Consider the following 24,049-nt stretch of genomic DNA (forward strand, 5'->3'; position numbering starts at 1 on the left):
TGATTAGCATTTATAATGACAGCAGACAGCCTAAATTTGGATGCTGTCACTTTAAGACCGACTTCACGGATATACTTGTGCATTTTCTCTCTTAACTGTTTTTACGTTGTTCACTTAATACATAATTGACTCTGTTTAGTGTTTTCTTGAAAATTCATGGTCACTTTGATACATAGGTATGTGTGTTTAACCGTTCAAGCCCAATTAGGTGGCAAAAAGCACTCAGTTCAGTTGTCACACACTCCATGAGCAGTGGCTTCATGTCGCACGTCCCTCAGAGAGTGCTGAGAAACAGTTTCTCATAGGGCACGTGGATATACTGAAATGAGTTGTCTTTCGCTGCTTACTGCGCTTCAATGGTTTAAAATAACCAGTTTGCTTAAAAACTCATGCGAACGATAAGCTTCGATGACCAGTGGTGGAGGAAGTACTGAATCTCAGTACTTAAGTAAAAGTACAAATAACCAGAGACATATTTACTTTAGTAAAAGTAGAAGTACCACAATGAAAACCCTACTTAAGTAAAAAGTAAAAAGTACCTGATTTTAAATGTACTTTAAGTATTAAAAGTAAAAGTACTTGCATAACAATTTATTCTCTTAATGTCTATATTCTAATAATTAGGGCTGTAACAATATGAATCCGAAATCGCTACACTCAGATCTACGAACCTGTGTCGCGGTGTGAGAAGGGAGAAGGCAGAATCGCGACACACCCCTTTTTTGAAGTTAACATTATACAATACGTAGACCTACACCACAAAACTAGTTGAGGATAAATTATTTAATATTTGGCAATTCCATCGTTATAAACGGGACATTTGCAGTAAAAACTTGAAATATTAATTCTCAGAAAATGCATTTAATACATATTGAAAAATATCAGTATGCGTTTTATATTTAATGGGAAATCTAGGCTACACATGCGTTACGGGACACAAACAATATTTAACTTTTAGGTAGAAAAATATTTATAATTACACTGCGCAAACCAAAAGTAATACCCACCGGATGAAGGGTTGGCTCTCCACAGAACATAACATATTCATTTTATTTTATTTTTCGTGTTCCCATTTATGAGGAAAAAACAATGTTACAGACGTGACCGCTCTGAAAGGCACTAAAAGACTGCTTTAAAACTTTCACTGAGACCTCAAACAGAAAGCACAAAGCCTTTTTTAAATTTGAATTTCGTTTTGTATTAATTGTATCTCAATTTTAATCAATGTTTCATCAAACAATTGCCAGGATTTAATAAATAAGTAGAAAATAGATAATCACGACACGTAGGCGCTGGCGAGTGAACTGGAGCTCGTCTCATAAATGAACCGAAACTCAGCGTATAAGGTATCCTACTTGCCTCACAGACCTGATAAATATATCTTTAGACAGCTTTAAATGTGTACTTTTAAACAGAACAATTCAAAACGAAAGAAAACCGACTGCTCTCTGCTTATAATCCGTATGAAATGCGCATTTCTCTCTGGCGCGTTCACTACTGCGAAGATCGCGTATCAGTATCGTCAACCTCATCTTTGCAGCCGACACAGAAAACCAGGGCTGGCTCTAGGTTATTTGGTGCCCAAGGCGAGAGTTTTTTTAATAATTTTTTTATGCGACACACCGAAGCAGTTTGTTTATATCTATGGATATAACATGGCAGCAGACGCAAAGTTACCTTTCGATGCAGCCTTAGATAGTGTTCATCTAAACCAGGAAAAGTTTAGAACTACAAAAAGTTTAGTTTTACCGTGGTAACCTGTCCATGTTCAACTTTTACCCCATCATTAAAGTGCTAAAACCAGCTGTCAGATGTTTTCGCGCCACTCCCGGTTGCTGAGCAACGCGCGTGAGTTGGCCTGTCAGAGTGACTCAGTCGTTTTTTAGGATTGTATAATCTAGTAAAAGAAATGGACAAATACAAGCAGTGTGTGGACAGTGCACAGTAAAAGTGTACAGCGTGTGCGCAGCTTTCATAATATGATACATACATTTAATTAACTTTTTTTTATTTTTTTATTCTGCAATTTTGCGCCCCGTCCAGCAGATGGCGCCCCAGGCGGCCGCCTGTGTCGCCTGTCGGCAAAGCCGGCCCTGCAGAAAACACTTGTTTATTAATAAACAATTCAAATGTCTTCTTGCTATATTTGACATATTCATTACTTTTGCTGGGCTGCGTTTCCCAAAAGCATCGTAAGCCTAAGTAGTTCGTAAAAACGATCGTACGACTGATCTTAATATTACGGTCTGTTTCCCAAAAGCATCGTAACTTAAGTAGCACTTAAAAATCATCGTAGATCTACGAGTGCTCTGAAGTAATCGTAAATCCCCAAGTGCATCGTAAGAAGACAGAGTTATGAGGTCACCTGCAGGACAACCGGCAGATTACACTTTTATCTAGATTTAATAGATTACACTGCAAAGTGAGTACAAATATAAGGTTTTGATTGTACTTTTTTATTGTACACTTTATTGTAGCCTACTTGTTTTTTGTTTAAATGAATGTATAAATTAAATAATAAAAAAGGGAAGAAAAAATACACATCTAAATTAAATGAATGAACAAAAACAAAAAAATCTTAAAATAACGAAGTAATGTGGGAAATATGCTTCAAAGACTGGGCAAAATATGGATAAAAAAAAAAAAAAAATCTGTCAATGACTTGCTGACGTGCACGAAAACCAGCCATGTATTGGGCATTTCTTGCAAACCACCTTCCCTGATCTTTGAACACCCCGGGTTGCAGTTAGTTTGCAATGTCTACCCAGATGTTTTGTTTTTCCTTATTTGTATGGTGTCCTTTAAATCTGTTAAAAATAACATCTTTGTTTCGCTCTATCTCCTGTAAAATTAGGCCTACATTAATTTCATCTTTTTTGAAAGGTATTTTTTTTTTTTTTTTTTTTTTTTTTTTTAAATTTTGTCAGTAGGCTATCTCCGCCTGAATGTAGACTTTAGACTTGTCTTGATTGCTAATCCACAGATGATGATTATTAGGTTAAATCTAATAATTAAGGCTAAACGTTCAGAATACGATTCCATATACGGTTATATTTCAGCACTTCGCGAATGGACAGCGACTCTTAAGTAGCACGTAAAACGCGTTCTCGCGCGTTCATGTTAAGTGCATTTTTGGGAACCGCTCGTGGAATTGCTGCGAGCGTTCGTAACCTTGCACGTAGAGAGCGCTCTTAAGAGCTAAGACACATCGTTATCGGGAAACCCGGCCCTGGTTCTTTGTGACAGCTTTTAGGTGCTTTATTGTTAGCGCCACCAACGCGATCAGCACCGAAAACATGGAGATTTTTTTCAATCCCTGTTTTGGCAGGGGAAAAACTGATCCGAAAATGTAACGAAACGTTGTAGAAATGTAGTGGAGTAGAAAGTATAATAATTGCTGCAAAAAGAAACGAAGTAAAAGTCAAAAGTATGCACTATTGATTCTACTTAAGTAAAGTACAGATACGTGAAAAATGTACTTAAGTAAAGTAACGAAGTATTTGTACTTCGTTACATTCCACCACTGTCGATGACTGCGTAGCACAGCAACATCACATAAGCGTAACCACGATCTCTACCGGTTGACAAATTTCTACCAGTTAATCGTGTCTACCATTATATCGCCTACTACATACAGTATATATGCAGCTTTACATTTTTATAGTAACAAACCCATTATATAATGCATAAAATTCATTGCAAATTATATGCATATATAAACACACACACACTCATTATGTATTCCTAATATATATATATTAGGGCTGGGAATCGATTAAAACAAATTAACGAATTAATTGCACAATTTGCTGTAATTAATTGCAATTAATTGCATTTCCCCCAAGCTTGTAATCATCAATATTTAAACTTAGAATCACCTAATTAAATTAAACAACACAGGGGGGAAAAAAAGGAACATAAAATAGCCCTATATTAAAATAATATTTAACATCAATATATCAATATATTATTCTTTTTCAATAATCAATCAACATAATCAATTTAAAAGATTTTTTTATTATAATTTTATTTTACTAATTATCTAAATAAAATATAGTCCTACAAAGCTATTATTACCAGAGCATGTGATCAGAGCAGGTCATTTTACCATTGTTGCCCAGCATGACTATACCAGCTCAGTAGGGCTATTGCAAACAGAAGTCTACTACAGAGAAATTTCACGTTATTTGAGCGGACTTTGCTTTTCCAGTGCGTGATCGGTACATGATTGGAGCGTTTGGGCCGTGAACGACAGAGCAGAACATGCAGCACAAACACGGAGCGGAACATTGATCAGAGAGCGCAGCCGCGCGCCGACACACACACACATACAGAACGGAGAGCGCGGCTCACACACGGAGCGGGAAAAAAACCCGCTCGTGAAACCTGATTGCAGAACACGGATGGGCGGCATATATTCGGCTTATATTTTCAGCCTTTTTTCTCTTTCGGTCAAAAACCGAAAATGCCATTCGGCGGCCGAAAATTCGGTGCATCCAGCTTCAAACCAACTGGTATGGTATTTGAATTTAGCTTTGCTAATTGTACACAGCATCTTTGTTTTGTCAAACGCGCCATCAGGCAACTTTTTAAATGCAAACATTCCTCCTAAAACTCCATCCTTGTACTTCTCCATCATGACAGGGTGACTTGGTTTGGCACACTCGCAATAGCAGCCGCAACAGAAAGTCATTAAAACAAGGCAAAAAAAAAAAAAAAAAAAAAAAAAAAAAGTGCTGCGTTAATTGCGTTATTTTTTTTAAACATGTTAAACATCTCAAATTAATCGCAAAGATTAACGCGTTAATTCCCCCAGCCCTAATATATATATATATATATATAGTATATATATATATATATATATATATATATATAAAAAAATCACAATTAATCTTATGACATCCAACAAGTCTTTAGAAGGCAGAATTAAAAAAAATTTGTTGTTTTGTTTCTAAATCAGCTATTAACCCTTTCGCACGTACAATTACACCGGTGTGATCAGTCTAGGCTGGTCCCTGGATCATATGATCACACCAGTGTGATTAGAATGGTCAGTGCATTCAAATGTGCTTTCGAGCGTTGGCTGTCTCAATGCTGTCATATATCACAACTTTTCAGTGTTTTCAACCACATAATATTTATTTTAGGTTTCAGATGTATAAATTCACATAAGTACTAAAAAAACAATACATTTAGAGTTTGTAAAATACACAATGATGTCTATCTCTTCATTCAGAATGAAACAGTAATAATGTAAATATGTCCATTTTTCTTTTCTAAAATGTTCCACCAACACTCTACCACCTCCTTGCAAACCCCTGGTCTGGATGCATCCAGTGAAGAGTTAGAACACTGTAGTGACAACACAGTATATGATTACATTGCTATGCGAATGAAGATGTGTTACATTCATGTGTTGCTTCAATGAATACTAATCCTAGCATCTCAAAACCCATCTCAAATGGTGACCACAGGGGGAAAAAACAACAACACAGCATTGATTTTACGTAGAGCATTCATCCAAGCACTGTTCTCAACCTTTCTATGGTCATATTTTTGACTCTGAATAGGCCACTCAGCTATGAAGTGCTGCCTGTGATAAATATTGAAACTTTTATTGTATTAAATAGCCCCTGGTCTGAGATGATGATGTACGATCCACATTCAGCTCGCTTACGATCCCTGAATATGTATGAAAAGTCATAAAATTTAATGATGCTTTACCTTTCCCAAACGCAGTACACACTGGGATGTCTGTCCGAGGAAATACAACAATCTGCCCTTTGTAAATCCTATAAAACATGGATTAAGCTATGCATGCGTATTACATGTGGACAGTATTGGTGCTGTATTTCATGCATAATTGGCTCACGTGGGTTTCAGCCACTCTGTGTGGAAATGCTGACAATGTGGAAACCATTAGACAGGAAACAAATCACAGAGGTGTGTTATCAAGAAGACAAAATAACCACCCCTTAAGGGGCTTCCTCCTTTCGTTGCATTGTGGCTCCTGATTATCACAGTCTTCGTGTTTTCTGTGTAATAGCTGACGGCTCACAGAAACATCTCAGTAATTATATGTATTTGTGTAGGTGTGTGTGTGTTGTGTGGGTGTCCCATGTGAAGAAAAGCTCTGTCACTCTGGTAAGTCGTGCATAACAGTAAGACAGAGCTAAAGCAATCGCTCCCACTGTGATGTTTTCCATCAGAACATGCCACAAGCGCTATAGTTTCGAATCATCACGCATATATGCACACACATGCGGGACAATGAGGGTTTCAGAGGGCACAGCACAAAGAAAACCCTTAATCATCAATACGCTGCAGCATCCTAATGATTTGCTTCCTCTGAAGGTCAAGGCAACAAGCAGCAAATTAGGGGTGATCGAGCCAAGAAAGCACAATATGGAGAATGAATGGAGATGAATGCACTCTAGGTGTATCCAATAAATGCAGGGGATAATTACGGGGTCATTAGGATTTAATGATACTGATGATTTCGTCCGTACTCGTGCGGCACAAAACACCTGGGGCAAGAAGAGATGACATTGGTGTATCTCTAACCTACGAACACTTTTGGGGACAAGATTGCTATATAAAAAAGGTTCTATTGTACGGCGATTTCAACACTTATGCTACACTAAAAAGTATGGAAAGTATGAATATCACTGCGTTAAATAACAAAATATGAATAGGCCTGTCGCGAAAACTATATCGACTTAATGCACAATATATTGACAAAGTTAGAAAACAATATATATTTTACAAAACACTTCTCTAGAAAAATAGATTTGGCAGCAGATATGGACTGTTGAGGCATCTGTGCCTTTGATCATATGGACATCTTTGGCTGCCAAGTAGGGTTTGTGTTATACAAATAGTGTGCATCCCACCTTACTGAGAAAAGAAGGTCAGGAGGAAAAAAGTCCTCACAAGCGCCTTTTTGTTATGTACAGAAACACTTTAAAACTGATTTTATATGAAAATACAAATGATTTTTATTCGAGTTGTGAATTTAGGATATAGACATTTCAATTCCAGTATCTAAATATTTGTACGATTTAAATGTTTTTTTGTTATTTGAAAGCATGTTATATGCTTATGCTGTTATATTACCATTATATAATCAGTGAAAAAAAAATTCTTAAAATGACAATATCATTTATCGCAATTATTACTAGGACAATATATCGCTGAACAAAAAGTAGTTATTGTGACAGAACCAAATATGAAAAATGTGGCATTTATTTTAAAGAAAAAGTACACTTTTCAGTCAAAAGTTTTACAAAAGATAGCTTGTTAGATCTTAAAATATAAAACAATGAAGATGTTCAAAATGAAGACAAAACGTATTTGGACACTTTAAAATGTAATCAAATTAGGGCTGTAACGATTCCTCGATTAAAGTCGAGTACTCGATTTAAAAAAATCCTCGATTGCAATTTACGTGTCGAGTAACCGGCAAAATACCGGAAGTGGCGCATTCCACAGACGAGAGTACAACCGCATTATTACACAGTTTTCTAAGGCTACGCAATATTTAACTGTTTACATCATGATATCGTGAAATCACAAAGGATAAGATTAAGTTAAATAAATATATGCACTGTTTTTTTTCTCCCACAGAGAAGCATGACGGTTTAATTATTTACATGCGTGCAGATTGTGTTAAAAGTACCTCAGCTCTGTTCACAGTAAACGCTGCTCCACACATACTCAGTGTCTGCATGTTCTGTTTGTTTAAGTTTCCAATAATGTGCATTTGGGAACGCAAAACCCCGGACGCGTGTTTCATAGTAACTGTCATCATCATTTATATGCGTGGAGCGTCTCGGGTTTCTCAAACTCCATCTTTGCGTGCTGTGAGTTTGTGTGGCTTAACGTTCATCTGCACGCAGTCTGCGCCGTTTCACAAGATTAGTAACGCAGCTCATTTATAAATCTTCGCCAACACAGGAGAATACATAAGTATGTTTCTGAATATATTCAGAAATATATTCGCAATCGCATATATTCTCATGTGCGAATTGTTGTTCATCGCGATTACAAAATAAAAGTTTAACCCTTGCACTGCTTGCATGTTTTGACGTGCACATGTTCTTTTCAAGAAATGACGTCAGCTGTTGCATTTCTATCGAACAGAAGTGACCAAATATGAAAGATTAAGTTGACATTTGAATTAAATGTTATGTTTATTAGTTATCATATATTTTACATGGTGTATTTTAACAGCGTTGTTCAATAAAACCCATATGATTACTTTTTTCATACTTTATTTGAACCAATAATTATTGCTTATTATTTGGGTAACACTACAATAAGGCTCATTAGTTAACATTAATGTATTAATCAACATGAACTAACAATGAACAATAGCTAACATTTGTTCATACAAATGCAGCTGTTCATTGTTTGTTCATGTTAGTTCACTACATTAATGTTAACAAATACAACCTTTAATTTTAATAATGTATTAGTAAATGTTGAAATTAACATGAACTAAGATTAATAAATGCTGTAGAAATAAATATTGTTCATTCTTAGTAATGAACCATATTGTAAAGTGTTACCTATTTGTCTTTAAGTAATTTTAAAGGCTGTTGTTCACTTGGATCTATTTTTATTACCACAATTCTTTATCCGATTACTCGATTAATCGATGGAATAATCCGTAGAATACTCGATTACTAAAATAATCGATAGCTACAGCCCTAAATCAAATAATATTTAATAATTGAATTAAAAAAATTCAAACTGGCATCATGATAAATAAAAAGTGCTATTTGTTTAAAGAAAAGTAGTATACTTTTCAATCTGAATTAAATAATAATAATAATTTGAAGATAAAACGAAAGAGTTTGAGTTCAAAAGCATTTCATCCATGTAACGGAATGAGTTTCAGACATATTTATGGGTGACATATAGATGTCCAAATAGTTGTGGACATTTAAGAACAACACAAGTCTATATATAAACAGGCATGTGTGATTGTACATGTGTTTTACTGAAATATCTGAAGTGGGCAGACATTTCAAGATTTTCAAGACAGTTACCACAGTAACCAAGGCAGTAGCCATGAAGAGCAAAGCCTTGAGTGGATTTCAATTAAACTTAACACTGCTAAAGCACAGATGAAAGTTGTTTTTGCCCCTGCTTGACAGCATCATTCTCACCTTGATTTTATTCTCAAAAGATTGTATTCTCACGCTGCAGTCTACTATCTTTATCTCTATATTAACTAAATTAGCTATAAAACCAAGTGGCGACTCTGAATGTAAAATGTCTGGAGCTGAAGACAAAGAAAAAGTTGTATAAGGTTACGAAGCAATACAAGCACTGTTATAAAGCAATCAAGGAATAAGTTAATCAGCTGAGCAATGTGGAAATCATTAAAGATAAAGTGGATCAAAGAGAGACAATGAAAATGCAGAGGGAGTAAAATTATAAGAGAGAGGGAAAGGCAGAGAGAAGACGAGAAAATAACCTGGGGCCTTAAAACAATGCATACATTATGGCACACCTCCAACGGGAAGCGTGACATCAAAGCTATGCTAATGCTCATAAACAGCTCGGAGTGATGCAACCGCCACATGCGATGTCTGTCACATACCACCAGAAAACATAGCAATCAAAAATAAACACGTTAGTACCTGGCTGCCACACTGCACATTTCATATGTGCTTAGCTAAACATTTAGAATGTCTTGACATCCATTTTTTTATTGTTTTATTTTTCATGCAGAAACCAAGCAAATGAAATGTTTTCTGCTCTGGGGGGAGAGAGAAGTAAACCTCAACACACAATTGCCACTCACAACTCTACACCTCAATGGTTTCTAGTATGATTTGTGAATAATAAACTGCAGATCTTCATGCTTGAAAGTAATTACGATGATTTGAATTCCTTTCACTTCTTTTTAATTGTTATTTCACAGTTACTGGACCAAGATTAATCACTAAGTCTCAGCTTCAGGACTGCCTACATTGCGTCTAATGCATATTGCACACACACACACACACACACACACACACACACACACACACACACACACACACACACACACACACACACACACACACACACACACACACACACACACACACACACACGTAGTGTTTTCATGTTTTATGGGGACTTTCCATAGACATAATGATTTTTAAAAACCTAACTTTTTTGATTTCTAAGCCATTTTCCTCATGGGGACCAAAAAATGTCCCCACACGAACAAGGATTTCGGATATTGCCATCCTTGTGGGGACATTTTATCCCCATAATGTAGGGTTTACCAGGCCACACACACACACACACACACACACACACACACACACACACACACACACACACACACACACACACACACACACACACACACACAAAATGGCAAGATGTGTAAACAATAGCAATATCTGATCTAATTAGCTGGCTTTATGCAATTTAGGTACCAGGTCGATAAAATATTTTTTTTAAAAGCAATACTTATTACTTCTGAGTTATAACCACAAAGTTAAACTTTTCGACAATTGTACAACCATTTGTGGAGTCATTATTTGAACGAGCCACTTTTTTGCTTCTAAATGTCACATAACAAACAGTGACTTAAAGGTCTATAAAGGTCTATAGCTTCCGAGAGGAGAGGCTCTCGGAAGCTCACGTAACATTTATTAGATATTCATAGATTTGTTTTTTTATGATATAGATGTTTATGTGGTGAATGTTGACGGTAAATGAGTATTACAGCCTATTATTGCCTTTCTGTTACTCATAATATAAAAGCAAACGCTATACTTTTTCCCATACCGTTCACTTTCTTTGTTTAACAGTTATCTCTAGTACAGTATTAGATATGACTGTTAAAAGAGACGCTAAACTGTGAAACGGATAATGAGCGCCGTTTTGTGAAGTCAAAGTATGTTGTACATGTGTGCTGAGCAGAGATCTGGGATGAGCTATATTTTGCTTAGAGGTATGTGTGCAATGCAACGTTCACTGAGCAGAGATGGTCCACTAATGATGATACTTCAGTTGGCATGTTCTTTACACGGAAAGGAATGTTTCAACTGATGCAAATGTACCACTAATGAATACACACAGGATAGTTTCTTAATATGGAAAGTGGATTGTACCATGTGTAAGCACAAGGTATACGTTCCATTTTTAAACATAAGCAACATGTTTTTCTACCTTACAATGAAGTTGTAAGTCCCAGAGTGGTGTATATAAGCTCAATCCTTACTGTACCATCCCAGAGAAACATAAAGGCATGATGGGGTGAGAGGATAGAGAAATGGGGAACAGAGAAATCTAGAATGAAGACCTCCTCACCTACAGCCTTATTCTGCTATGCCTGTTTCTCTCTGTCTGACACATGATTACAAATAATAAATAGGAGATCTCTTGACAAAGTAACTGGTGTAGCTTCCCTGATTCAACAATAGTCTAAATAAATAAATAATAGTAAGAGTAATATGTCGCACTTAATAATAATAACAACCAAAAAATATTGTTATTTATGCATGAGTGAATATAGTGGCATTGTAGAACGTGTTGATTTTAATAGAAGAGATGTAGTTTTGTCTCCTGCCACTCGCTTGCTAGGTCAATTAGATTTAATGGCAGATACATCACCAGTCTTTGTTTCACAACCTCCTAGTTTACAAATTAAGCACTGCTTGTTAGCATGTGATAGTTATTTTATCCTCGAACAGTCTAACCTCTCATGGTGCTTTGACAGACATTTTAGGATCTCTAAATCCTCCCAGGTGCTCATTGTTCTCGGTGGCATCTCTAGAGACGGTGAGCGGCACCTCTGGAGTGACAGACGGCCTTTGCTCAGCTCATGAGTCTGCCTGCGCTGGGACATAAACTCACGGTGACAGCCTCCATTCAGGCCTCCCAGGTGTCTCCTCTAAAACAGCTATTCAACCTTTCAGCGCCTTAATGAGAATCAACAAAGCATCAAAGCCTTTCTAAACTCCTGTTTCCTGTCTTTCACTAAATGGATCTCTCTTTTTGCAGCACAGGCAGAAAGAATGTCAAACAATGGAAACTATACACTTATTTTTATTGTATTTGTAGTTGACATGATATTTCAAGTGTCCTGCAGTATGTCATGCAAAACTTTACCTAAATACTTTTTCAAACAACACATTATTAGACACAATGTTGTAATTTTCACACCACTGAGGTATACACTGGTTGGAAGCTAGGTGGCGCTATGAGGTATTTTTGTTTAGCCTACACTATAACAAAAAGAAGCTTAATTTTAAACCTTGATTTTTTTATTATAGTTTTTTTTTTTACAAAAAATAAATACAATTATTTCGCCAAAACTTAATCATTTATCATATTGGTTTAAGTTTATTGTACCAAAAATCCATTTTTATATCTAATTTATTAATTATGACACTTAAGGGCTGTTTACATGACACTGTTTTCCTACTACGGAAAACTTTTTGTGCGCTTTGGCCGTTCATTTACATGACTACTGCGTTTTGGAGACCTGAATACACAAACTTTTGAAAACGGGTTTCAAAGTGCAAGTTTTTGCAAACGACACCGTCTCGGTGTAAACTACAAAAGAGTGAATTTATGAAAACGGTGACATCATGCACATCCGTATTACGCGTTCAGTCTATAGGCATGTAGTGACATCGCCAACAACTGGCCTAGCATGCATATAATATAGCGTTTTTAGTAGGGATGTACTTGGACGTGTGACTATGATTGGGTTATTTAAAACACTCATATTCCATATTAATAATCCAGCAGTTGTTTTATTCATCTTATTTTTTCAACAGTAGGCCTATGTTTATGCTTTGAAAACACAGGGATGTCTGGAATCACTTGATAAAGTAGATGAAAAACACAGTTAATTGCAAGATGTGCAACACCATTCTACCGTATGCATAATATTATAATGAGAACACTATAGAATTTACCGTGAATTTTGTGTTTCAGTGAATTGCTACTGGAAGTGCGCATCCCAATGGGAGTAACACTTTCTGGCTAGCAGGTAACTTAGTTCAAGTTTAGTTACATTTGCGTACTTTTGTGCAGATACAAGTTGTAATGTTATGTTTATGTTGTGTATGGACACTGATTCTCAAAGTGTGGTACGGCTCGCTCTAGTGGTACGCAGAGGAATCACTGAATTTCGGACATACGATCACACCGGTGTGATTAGAACGGTCAGTGCATCACGTGATCAACTGCTAAATTAAAATGTGCTGGCACCAAGCGGCAACCTACCTGTCTCTCTCTTGAAACCAACACGGAAGAGAATTAAACTGCACTTCTGCAAAAGTTAGTCAAATCTGTATAAATCTGTTAAAATGCTCAACTTTACAGCAGAATAAAATATGTTTACAGCCTGGTGCAAAAAGTGGTTTTGGTCTATATAGCAAATGTTGCCCTTCATGACAACTGTGAGGGGGGTGAACTCATCCGTTTAAATCATATTAAGCCTAAAAGTAGGGTGACCATACGTCCTCTTTTTCCCGAACATGTCCTTTTTTTGGACCTAAAAACTGCATCCAGCCGGGATTTCTAGATCGCACAAAATGTCCGGGATTCGGCTTTTGCTTTCAGCAGTCACCATTCATTATGTTTACATGCACACCTTTTGTTTCAATCGGACTGAATTCATTTAGAGTGATGAATCTGAATGTACTGTTTACATCAGGGGTGCCCAATCCTACTCCTGCCGATCGACTGTCCTGCATCTCCAACCCTAATCAAACACACCTGCCTTTAATTTTCAAGTGATCCTGAAGATGTTAATTGGTTGCTTCAGGTGTGTTTGATTGGGGTTGGAGATGAACTGTGCAGGACAGTCGATCGGCAGGAGCAGGATTGGGCACCCCTGGTTTACATGAACGATAAACAAGTGATCGGGTTTATGTGCGTTATTGCATTGCTTTAGGTCCCGCCTTCTCGCACGGCACCATTGGTCGGTCAGTCATGTACGTAATGCAAACATTGGTCAAACTGCATCTCAATCATTACCCTCAGCACCACGGCAACAGCCAAGAGACACACAGCAGCGCTTGCTTGTCAACAGTGGCACATGGCTCCTGATGATTTACAGAGAAAAGTCCTGTGTTTTCGTCTCGGTCGGGATCCGTGTGAAGCAGAATGCATGACCTGCAAAGCTGGCACGAACGTGTCATAAAGGTGCTAGCGACCTCGAAGCCCACAAAGGGAAAGTATACAAGAGAACATCTGGAGGACTGAAATTATTGGAGTGTAATTAAACAGTGGGGTTTCTTATGGCAACAGATTTTTTTTATTTTTTTTTTTTTAAACAATGGTCATGAAAAGGTGTTAAAAGCTAAAAAAATAATTATATGTGTCATTATTCTATTGTTGCGGGCCAAAAGTTGAATGGAATGGATGTATTTCTCTATGTATTAAAGTTCAATAACATAGTTGCAAGGTTGTGAATGCATTTATCATGATGCATTCAACCCCCTCATTTTTTTACAGTCTATGGATGGCGCTGAGCCAGAGATGGATGCGCTCAGCGCTTGTCATATATCACAATTATTCAGTGTTTTCAACCACATAGTGTTTATTTTAGGTTTCAGACATTTAAATTCACACAAGTACTAAAAAAACAATACATTTAGAGTTTGTAAAATACACACTGATATCTATGGAAGCGGCAATAATAATCCTTTCAATTATAATTAGATGACACGTTTTATTCATACCAGATAAACATTGTGTAAGTAACTTTAAATTTTACACTACTCTACTCCCAGGTCAGTGGCCACTTACTTTCAAGTGTTTCAGGAGAAGTGGATGAATTCACGTGTTGTAAATCCAACAGATCCAATTCTCTAAACTGTGGCACAAACTAACATGGCGGCGCCCATCGCGCATAGCTCAACTAATGCAATCATTATAAAGGCGTTTAAACAACAAAAAACATCCACTTGCACATATTTGACATTCATTTTTGAGCTGTGCATAGATGTAGTTGAATAGTTAGGCCTACTACACTACTGGTTAATATTGGTCATTATGGTGGTTCTTGGAGGGCCACATATTTTCTGAGGTGGTACTTGGTGTAAAAAGTTTGAGAATCACTGATTCACCTCATGAAACTATTCCTTTTAGATGTTTATTTTTTTTTGAGAACATTGATGCGTTATTAATACTCAAGCAACGTTTTTCTAATCATATTTTTGTATTTTGATATACATATTTTTATTTGTCAACATTAATTTTCATAACAGTGTTTTCATTAAAAAAAATTCATTATTGCCATGCCGGACACGACCCGCCCAGAGTACTTGTTTTTGAGACCTATCAGTACTTGAAATGAGAAATTGACAAAAATTGACATCTCGAATTTTGTTCTCTTTAAGTGGAAAGGGAATACTTGTATTCTTATATTTAAACATTTATATTCTGTCATCATTTACTCGCCCTTGTGCTCCAAACCAGAATGGTTATCTTCTGTGGAATGCAAAAGGATACATTTCTTGAATGAATGGGAAGTTTGAAAAAGTGTATCTTTATGATATGAACAGAAATTTCAGTTCTTCGCTGAAAGTCGTAGCATTCGCAAAAAATTCTATAATTTCATTCCTATTTATGATTCTAGCTGATTTTATCACCCATTACATCACCAAAAAAACTTTGTTTTGAAAATGCATTTTCCTCTCAAGAGATGGAACATGACCTGACTTTAATTACATCCAGTTATCAATGAAAAAGTTTTACCTTGCAGTAATTAACATTCAGTTAGTTTGACAGAGAAAATAACTAATCATTTTTTTATTCATCTCACCTCAGAGGATTTTTTTTCTTGTAAAGGATCCTTTAAAATCACCAAGGCTGAAATACCCTGCAATTGTACTTTTGTCATATTAAACTTTAACATATTACATTTTAGTAGCGCTGAAGTTCAACTAAATATATACCTAAGTATTCCTGATTGTGCTAAAGTGGAACTATAAGTAAATATCTTGCATTTAAAGACTGATATTATACAGAGATCATACAATCCTTATTAATAATGATATTAAAACATTTTAAATAATGACATTTTAGGCTTAATATTAAGAAATGTGCATTGTGTAGGGCTGTACTGTCCCAGTCGATTAGTCGATTAATTGGTCGATACGTTCTGGTTCGACTAAAATTCTGATTGGTCGATTTTTTGCCGCGTTCATTTCATCTGTTTTGTCGCGTTTATTTCATCAGTTTTGCCGCGCTGAGGCGCGCTCATTTCATCAGGTGGAAAGCACTAACTGCTAATGGGGGTGTTTTCAGAGTACCCTTGTTTCACTGTAACAGTCTGTCTTCAGAACACCCCCCTTGTTTTCACCTTTTTTGGATTAGCCCAACCCAAGAGAGAGCGATAACTATAGAAGGTTTGATGCTGAATATTTATTTAATTGTGAGAGCGTTTAATAGTCAGGCCTCTTCTAACATGTCAACAACAAAGAAATCGACAGTGTGGCAGCATTTTGTTAAAATTGATAACAGGAAAAAGGTCGAATGCAAAGTTTGCAAGCAACAGTTTTCCACAGCTCGACGACAAACATGACATATCATCTAAAAGTGGTAAGCTCACTTGTCTGCGTTAGCTTGCCCTGTCTGTTTTGAGTAGGCTATATGAACATATCAGAATTTGCATATTTCAATGTTTTAGTGTGATAACCTAACTTTTTTATTTTTTTATTTGGAGCCTAATGCGCAATTGCGCTGTGCTGTTGGTTGTGTTAGTTTTGAGCCTAGGATGCTTTATTTTTCAGTTATGCACTTTATTTCGTTTCTGCTCTTGATCTGGTTTGTTTAATAAATATTCTTTTTTTATTAAAGTGGACGTGCCTTTTGTGTTTATTAAGAGTAAAAGCTTTAAGTTAATAGTCTATTCGTGTCTCAGCTGCGAAGCTGAGCTCATGTTCAGCCTCGCTCGGTGCGAGGACATGCACGGTGAAATGATAGTGTCTGACAGTTATAACTTATTATAACATATGACAAAAATAATTGTCTAAATTATGTTGCATATTCCTCAACAGTTCTTGTGATGATATCACTAGTTGACAACATAGTACTATTTTCGGAAATCATAAGCTATGATATTGCGCAGGTGCACGTGATGCAACGCTGTCAGAGACGACAGACTCGAGTGTCAGACTCATTTCAGTGCAAAATAATTAGGTCAAAAACGATTTAATATACTGCAAATAGCCTACTAGTTTTTTTATGTTTATTTATAATTCATTTAGGCGGACAACAAGGCTACCAAGTACTGCGCACAGTGCGCATCTAATTAATTTAACGTTGTTTTTTTTCCTACCGTCATTTTTAGTCGATTTTAGTCGATTTTTAGTCGAAAATTTCAGGACTTCAGTCGACCAAGATTTTCTTTGGTTGAGTACAGCCCTAGCATTGTGCAATAAAGAAATACTCCAAATAAGGTTTAATTAAACATTTTTATCAGCAAGTATTAAGTGATATGTCAATAAATATGTTAATGGATTTTAAGTATGTATGAAATAAATATTTTTTAAATAGATTTTGGTATTTTTTTTATATTTATTTTTTTATAGATTATCCCCAGACATTTAGCCAACATATATAATTTAGTTGTTATCTCATGTCATCCCTGGGTTACTTGCACTTCCCAGCAAGTACTTTTTGTATTCTTTTAGATAAGTAAAGAAAAACAACCGATCCCCATAGGTCACAACAAGCCCCTATAAACACAGGACAGAAATAGTTTGTGGTGTGTGATAAATCACAGGCTAATGAGAGAGCGGTGTGGTGGTGCATTTATATTCCGCCCAGCTGTTGGCAGATTATATCTGCTTTGAGCCTCTCATGGCCATAGTGAGAGGGATAGAGACTGCATTAAGTCATTATAGTCTGACATTCACCCTGAATACAGATGTGCATACATCCATTTTAGTCCATCATTTAGTGTCAATATGCGCAGGAGACAGAGGCCAGAGGAGGTAATCATATATGCAATAAACGCACCTACCGAATCTCTATCTTCATCAGCTGGGCCAAGTGAAGTGCAATTAGGGTATCTTGGCGTAGGACACATCGCCTAGCCACACTATATAGTGTGTGCTTGTGTACGCCTGTAGATAAGCAGCCATTTGCATTACCAGAAAATGGTGCAAGAATACAGAAAGAGCTTTAATGCACTCTTTCCCACTTAAGTGAGTATATCAGGCATGCCAGGTGATACCGTCTTTTAAAGTAGCAGCAGACCTCTTTTATGACTATATCTGCTTACTTTAGTAAGATCCACTTACTGCAAGCCAAACCTGGCCAGCCATGTTTGCAGCAGGGGAGCTGTATCAGATGCCACCCTCTGTAACAGACAGTGTTACAGTGCTTTACTCACTCAGATCAGCTCAACAAAGTCACTCCTCTGCACTTTACCTTACACTCTAAAAAATAAAGGTTTCAAAAGTTTCCTTCAGTGATCAGTACTAAATTATATAGATTTTTTTATTTTTTATGTGAAGAACATTTTAATAATCTAAGGGTACGATTACATGACAATGATATGCTTAAAACGGAGACGCTTTTCCTCTGAGTTTTCCGCGCACAGATGACACCACTGTCAAAACGATCCCTGTTCACATGGATCCACAAAAACGTCTAAAAAACGTGTATTCTGCTACCAGGCCATTAGATGGTGATGAAACACTATAGATTGAACACGTAATACGCATGTGCATGACATCATCGTCTTCAGAGATTTGCGTTTTTGTTGTTTACACAGAGACCGTTTTCAAAAACAACAAAAGATGGACCTGACTCCAAAGTCCAGGCACTTCTCAACCTTTATGCTAAGGAGGAAATCCAATGCGAATTTGAAGGGATCAAGCAAAACATGATTATGTATTTCTGCTTAGCTAGCGACATTGGGCATCAACCACACGGCAAACTCTATAATACTTTTTTTCGTATACCGTTTACTTTTTGTATAACAGTTAACAGTTGTATTAGATAGGACTGTTAAACAGAACATAATCTAATGATCAGGAGAATGAGAGCACTGTGTGCTCAGACGCTGGTGTTCTCAGCGCTGTTGAAATAAATGTCCACCGTGTCATCAAAATATAAGTCCCGCACAACAACCTGGGGTGCGTTTCCCGAAAGCATCGTTAGCCAACTATGTTCGCAAGTTCCGTCATTATCAGCATAGTTCAACGAGTCAGTGTTTCCCGAAACCATCGTTCTAACGAACATTCGCAAACAGCATCGCAAAGTTGTGTAGTTGGGATGACAGCTTTCGACCTGTGGTTAGAAGCAGAGTTTCTAGTTTGCATGACATGTGGACTCATGTGGCAAAATAAGCAAGCTGACATTCAGTATAACCTGTGTCTTTTATTTAGAATGCATCCAAATGTCATTTACGTCTTTTAGTTTGTCAAGAGATTTAAAGCACCGTTTTTGAAGAGTGTCCATGTGCGAACGTACTCTACTATGTAAGAACGAGCCTATGATTGAATCTGGAAATAAAGCAAAATAACTGAGAAAAATGAGAAATAGTCCTCAGATGTCATGTCTGTCCTATAGCAAAACATCTAGCGTTAATTCGAACTCAAACAGATTCATTAAAAGAAGTACAACAATACAGTTTCGGGAAACAGTCGTGACTAGCTAGTTGATTTCTTCAACGATACATCGTACTATGGTAGTTAAGCAGTGAGTTATGTCGTTGATCGGGAAACACACCCCAGAGCGGTAGGACATAAGTCTCTCCTGATATAGAACCTTTTGTGCAACAGAAAGGTTCTTCTTGAAAGGGTAACTCTCACCAAAATGCAACCTAGGGTATTTTTGTTAATCTACCCGAGGCAAACTTTCGTTTAAAAGCATAATTAGAATGGAAATGGCACTTTTAAGTTTGACCGTATTTTCGTTTTCGGTCAAATTGCCTTTTGAATGGGATTGCTTGGGGCACTTCTATGATAGCATAAAAAATCGCTATTTTTAAAACACTAAGAAGGCTCGGCACAACATGAAACTTTGCTCGAAGTATCACCAGGGGCTCTACATGAACTTGAGCATTGAGAACATTGTTTGTGTACAAAGAGTTTAGTAAAAAGAAAGATTTTGAACAACTCACTGTAGCTGTGTCCGCTGGCATTTTGAGAGTCAAAAATAGTCGATCTCCAAATGGGAATGAACTGACTCTGAATTTTAGTATTGCTTCTTATATGAGCCTTTTTCAAATACAAGGTCAATATTGATTTTCACTAACGACAAAACAACAAATTATCTGTGAATTTATAAGGAACTAAGCTTTAGGAGCTTTCCATCTTTACTCTCCTCCCTGTTACGTTGCATTCGGAGATTGACTATTTTTTTATTTAATTTTTTAGTGTGAAGAACATTTCATAATCTAAGAACCCTTTTCCACTATAAAGAACCTTTTTGTGAAAAGGTTCCATGGATGTTAAAGGTTCTTATTGTAATGCCAATAAATAACCTTTATATATTTAGTTTTAGTGTATGCAGAACATAGAAAGTAAACATCTTGGATGTGACAGTAGAGCTAATGCTGCTAGTCAAGTGAACTTACACACACGGGTGATTAATTGTGGCACCTGGATCAGATTAAGGTCATCCATGCTGTTAATGGCTCTTCCTCTATGTCTGTAATCTGAACACATCAGAAAAGACCAGGGGTGTGTCTCAATCAACTCCTAGCTTGTGAATCAGTATATTGTATTCAAGAATTTGGGCACTGGTAAGGACAGTAAAGGACGCTGGCTCACTACTCAGTACAACATCACTACTGGTATTTATGAACAACAGCAGAGCATTTCTTTCTGACATTACTTGCAATGTTATTTAAAGTATATTATGATAAATACTTTGCTTGTTACATATACTACAACATTTCATCTAATTATAATTGTTCGCTAGAGTATATTTATTACCCGTCTATCGATGTATGTTTATGCTTAAATATAATAAAATAATTATTTGTATTTTTAAAAACATCTATCGCATGTAATTATGTGTAGTGAGTTGGCTCACTTGATTTAAATCATCGATGCTCCCTCGTTTTCATGAGGCACTGTGGGAGTTTTTTAGGGAGCGAACATTTCAGTGCCCTGGAAGGATTCTGCGATTGAGACAGCCCTTAAAATGGCCGACTCCCTGATCAGTGCCCTGAATACTGAACTAGGGAGCTGAATGAGATGCACCCCAGGTCTAATGCTCAAATGCACTCACAAAAAATAAAACACTTCCTTTCTCAGAACACAACACAAATATTTATCCCATTTTCACCTTGTGAATACAAGACTAATATTTGATTAGATTAGACATGAGATTGGCATTGCAGAAAATCCCTATAACAGAGATCAGAGAAAACAAATATTCCAAGCCAGTTCTGTTCGGATGATGAGGCTTAAATAAGTGCAGTGTGGATGCATGGGCTACTTTAAAGAGATAGGCCTAGCTTTGGTTAGCTAAGAACTATTAATCTTGTTATGGATGACACAGGCTTTGCTCCATACACAGTAAAGCAGAAGGTAGCGGCGATATGCTAATGCAGTTGACAGCTAATGCACGCTGATGATTTATTTCTAGATCAGAGAGGCCTGATGAATCTTCAGTCACCAAAGGCTTTCATTGGCACTACAACAACAAACAACTGCACAAACACTGCATATCAACACTTCTATAATCTTTTGACTCCATTAGTGCTTTGGATCACAAAGCTCATTTTATGGTCTACTCCACTGCATTTATTGGAACTCAGTGTTAATTCAGTACACATGCGGGTGAAAATCATGAAATCTGTCAAGAATATGCACAAAGATTATATTTCAAACCATATAAAACAATACTAACTTTATTTTGCATTAAAGATTTTTTATGACCATTTGCATTGACATGATATGATACATTAACTAAACCCAAGCACCATGATACTCATCATTAATGTAATGTAGTGTTGTCAAAAATATAGATTTTTCAACATGTATTGATACTGAAATATCAGACCCACAGTATCGAATCGACCAAAACCTGCTGCACTTTCTCTTTCTTTTTTTCTTCTCTCCGACAGCGAGTTGACACACAACCGGCTCTTCTCACTCACTCGGAATAATTTTACTCATCCTCGCAAGTTTCGTGCTCACCCAGAATGCATGCACATAAAGCTGTCTCTCAAACAGCTTGAGATTCATGAGTATCAAATTGAGGTATTTTTGCGGCTTATGGCTCTTAAATGGTCAAATACATAATTATGTCAAAATGCCCGTCTTGGCAAGTATTCACGTAAACAGTTTTTTTTTCCCCGTGGTATCAAAAATGGTATCGAATATCTATATTTTTCAAGGTATCGTATCGAAGTTAGAAATTCCAGTTTTGTGACAACACTAATGTAATGTGAAAAAATAATAATAAGTTATAATATATTTGTAATGCATTTAATGTGATTTAAAACTAAATTTAAACATTATTGTTAGAATGATGCTTTATATTTTTGTTACAGTAAAGAAATTTGAAGAAAAACTGTCAATAAAAATGTCAGTGCAATACATCTTAAAGGGATAGTTTTAAATTTAGTTTTTAAAAATGTTAAATCTGTCATAATAACCCCGTATGGCTTTCTTCTGTGGAATAGATATTTTGAGAAATGTCTCACTGTTTTTTTGTATTTTTTTTTTTTTTTTTTTTTTACATACAATGGAAGTCAATGCCCAGCATTCTTCAAAATGCAGAAGAAAGTCATTTGTAAATGATAAGTACATGATGACAAAATGTTTAATTTCAGTCTGTCTGTCTATCTATCTATCTATCTATCTATCTATCTATCTATCTATCTATCTATCTATTACCTAATTTCCTCACACATGTAAGATGTGGTAGATGGTCAATTAATTAATATTAAATATATAAGAAAAAATCATTAAAATTATGCTTTGATAAAGTCCATATGTCTCATTTTAGCTGCAGCACTTACAAATGGTAGGGAATCCACTAGAGTATTGATAATGCTATTATGCTATTATTAGATTAGATAATTCATTTTTTTGTCACTTCCTCTTCCTTCTGGTGATTTATTTCCTGTTTTTACACTTGAAGGCTTCTAATTCATGATCATTTTTCTCTGTTCAAGTCTCAGTAGACCACATCTACCACTGTCCAGTACAAGACACTAGGGGTGGCACGGTTCACAAAACCCACGGTTCGGTTCGTATCACGGTTTTAGGGTCACGGTTTTCGGTTCTGTACGGTTCTTGTTGTTGTTTTTTCTTTTAATCTTTAACACTCCAAAAATTTACTTCAGCATATGATATATAGCTGAATTATCTAATTATTAATTAATTTATTTCATAAATGGGGTGTGTTTGCAAAACGCAGCTTCTCATTTCCCGTGGGCTGTGTCGGACAGTTATTTGTCACCACTTTTTGCCAGGGTTGATATTATGTCCCAGCACGGATGTACCAATACAAATAAATAAAACATTTCCAGTTAACTAGCAAAGTATTGGTTTCGTTCGTTTGTTAAATAAGAAGCAATCTAGCGCTGAAATGTGTTTTTTTTAATCAAGTGATCAAAGTGCTCGTTGCCGTTGCGATCAGTGGCGCTGATACAGTGTTCTCGTGGCTCGCGCACACACCGCAGCGGCCGCACATTCTTCACTCAGACGCGCGCTTCAGTCCGTTGAGGAGACTCTAGGCTACTCTATTCGTTCCGATGAAATCACAAAACAAAATTCATACAAATCTGTCCCTGCTTGATATACAACCGCTGATAAACATAATCGGTTTTGATGAAAAAGAAAAATATATACGAGTGCAGATTAGAACTCAGAACCTTTGACACGCTTGGCAAGTTCTGCCACTGGACCATTAAAGTACATACCGGTACGTGGAACAGTCGATCTATGTAGCCTATTTATTCACGTGAAAAAAACAACATATAGCCTAGTGGAGTTGATCTCATTAAATGTCTAAGTAAACCCAGTGTACTATTTAAATCGATTGCTGGACATTGTAATGTTATTCTACATTTGTCTGATTTATGATTTAGCATTGTATT

General features: G+C 36.4%; 1 protein-coding gene across 1 annotated transcript in view; it reads right to left on the reverse strand.

Moving 5' to 3' along the window:
• The window catches only part of lrfn5a (leucine rich repeat and fibronectin type III domain containing 5a), a 60,151-nt gene that overhangs the window by 31,932 nt on the left and 4,170 nt on the right, over positions 1-24,049 (reverse strand). The window lies entirely within an intron of this gene.

The sequence above is a fragment of the Leuciscus leuciscus genome, assembly GCF_965113295.1.
Source record: "Leuciscus leuciscus genome assembly, chromosome: 17".
NCBI lineage: Eukaryota > Metazoa > Chordata > Actinopteri > Cypriniformes > Leuciscidae > Leuciscus > Leuciscus leuciscus.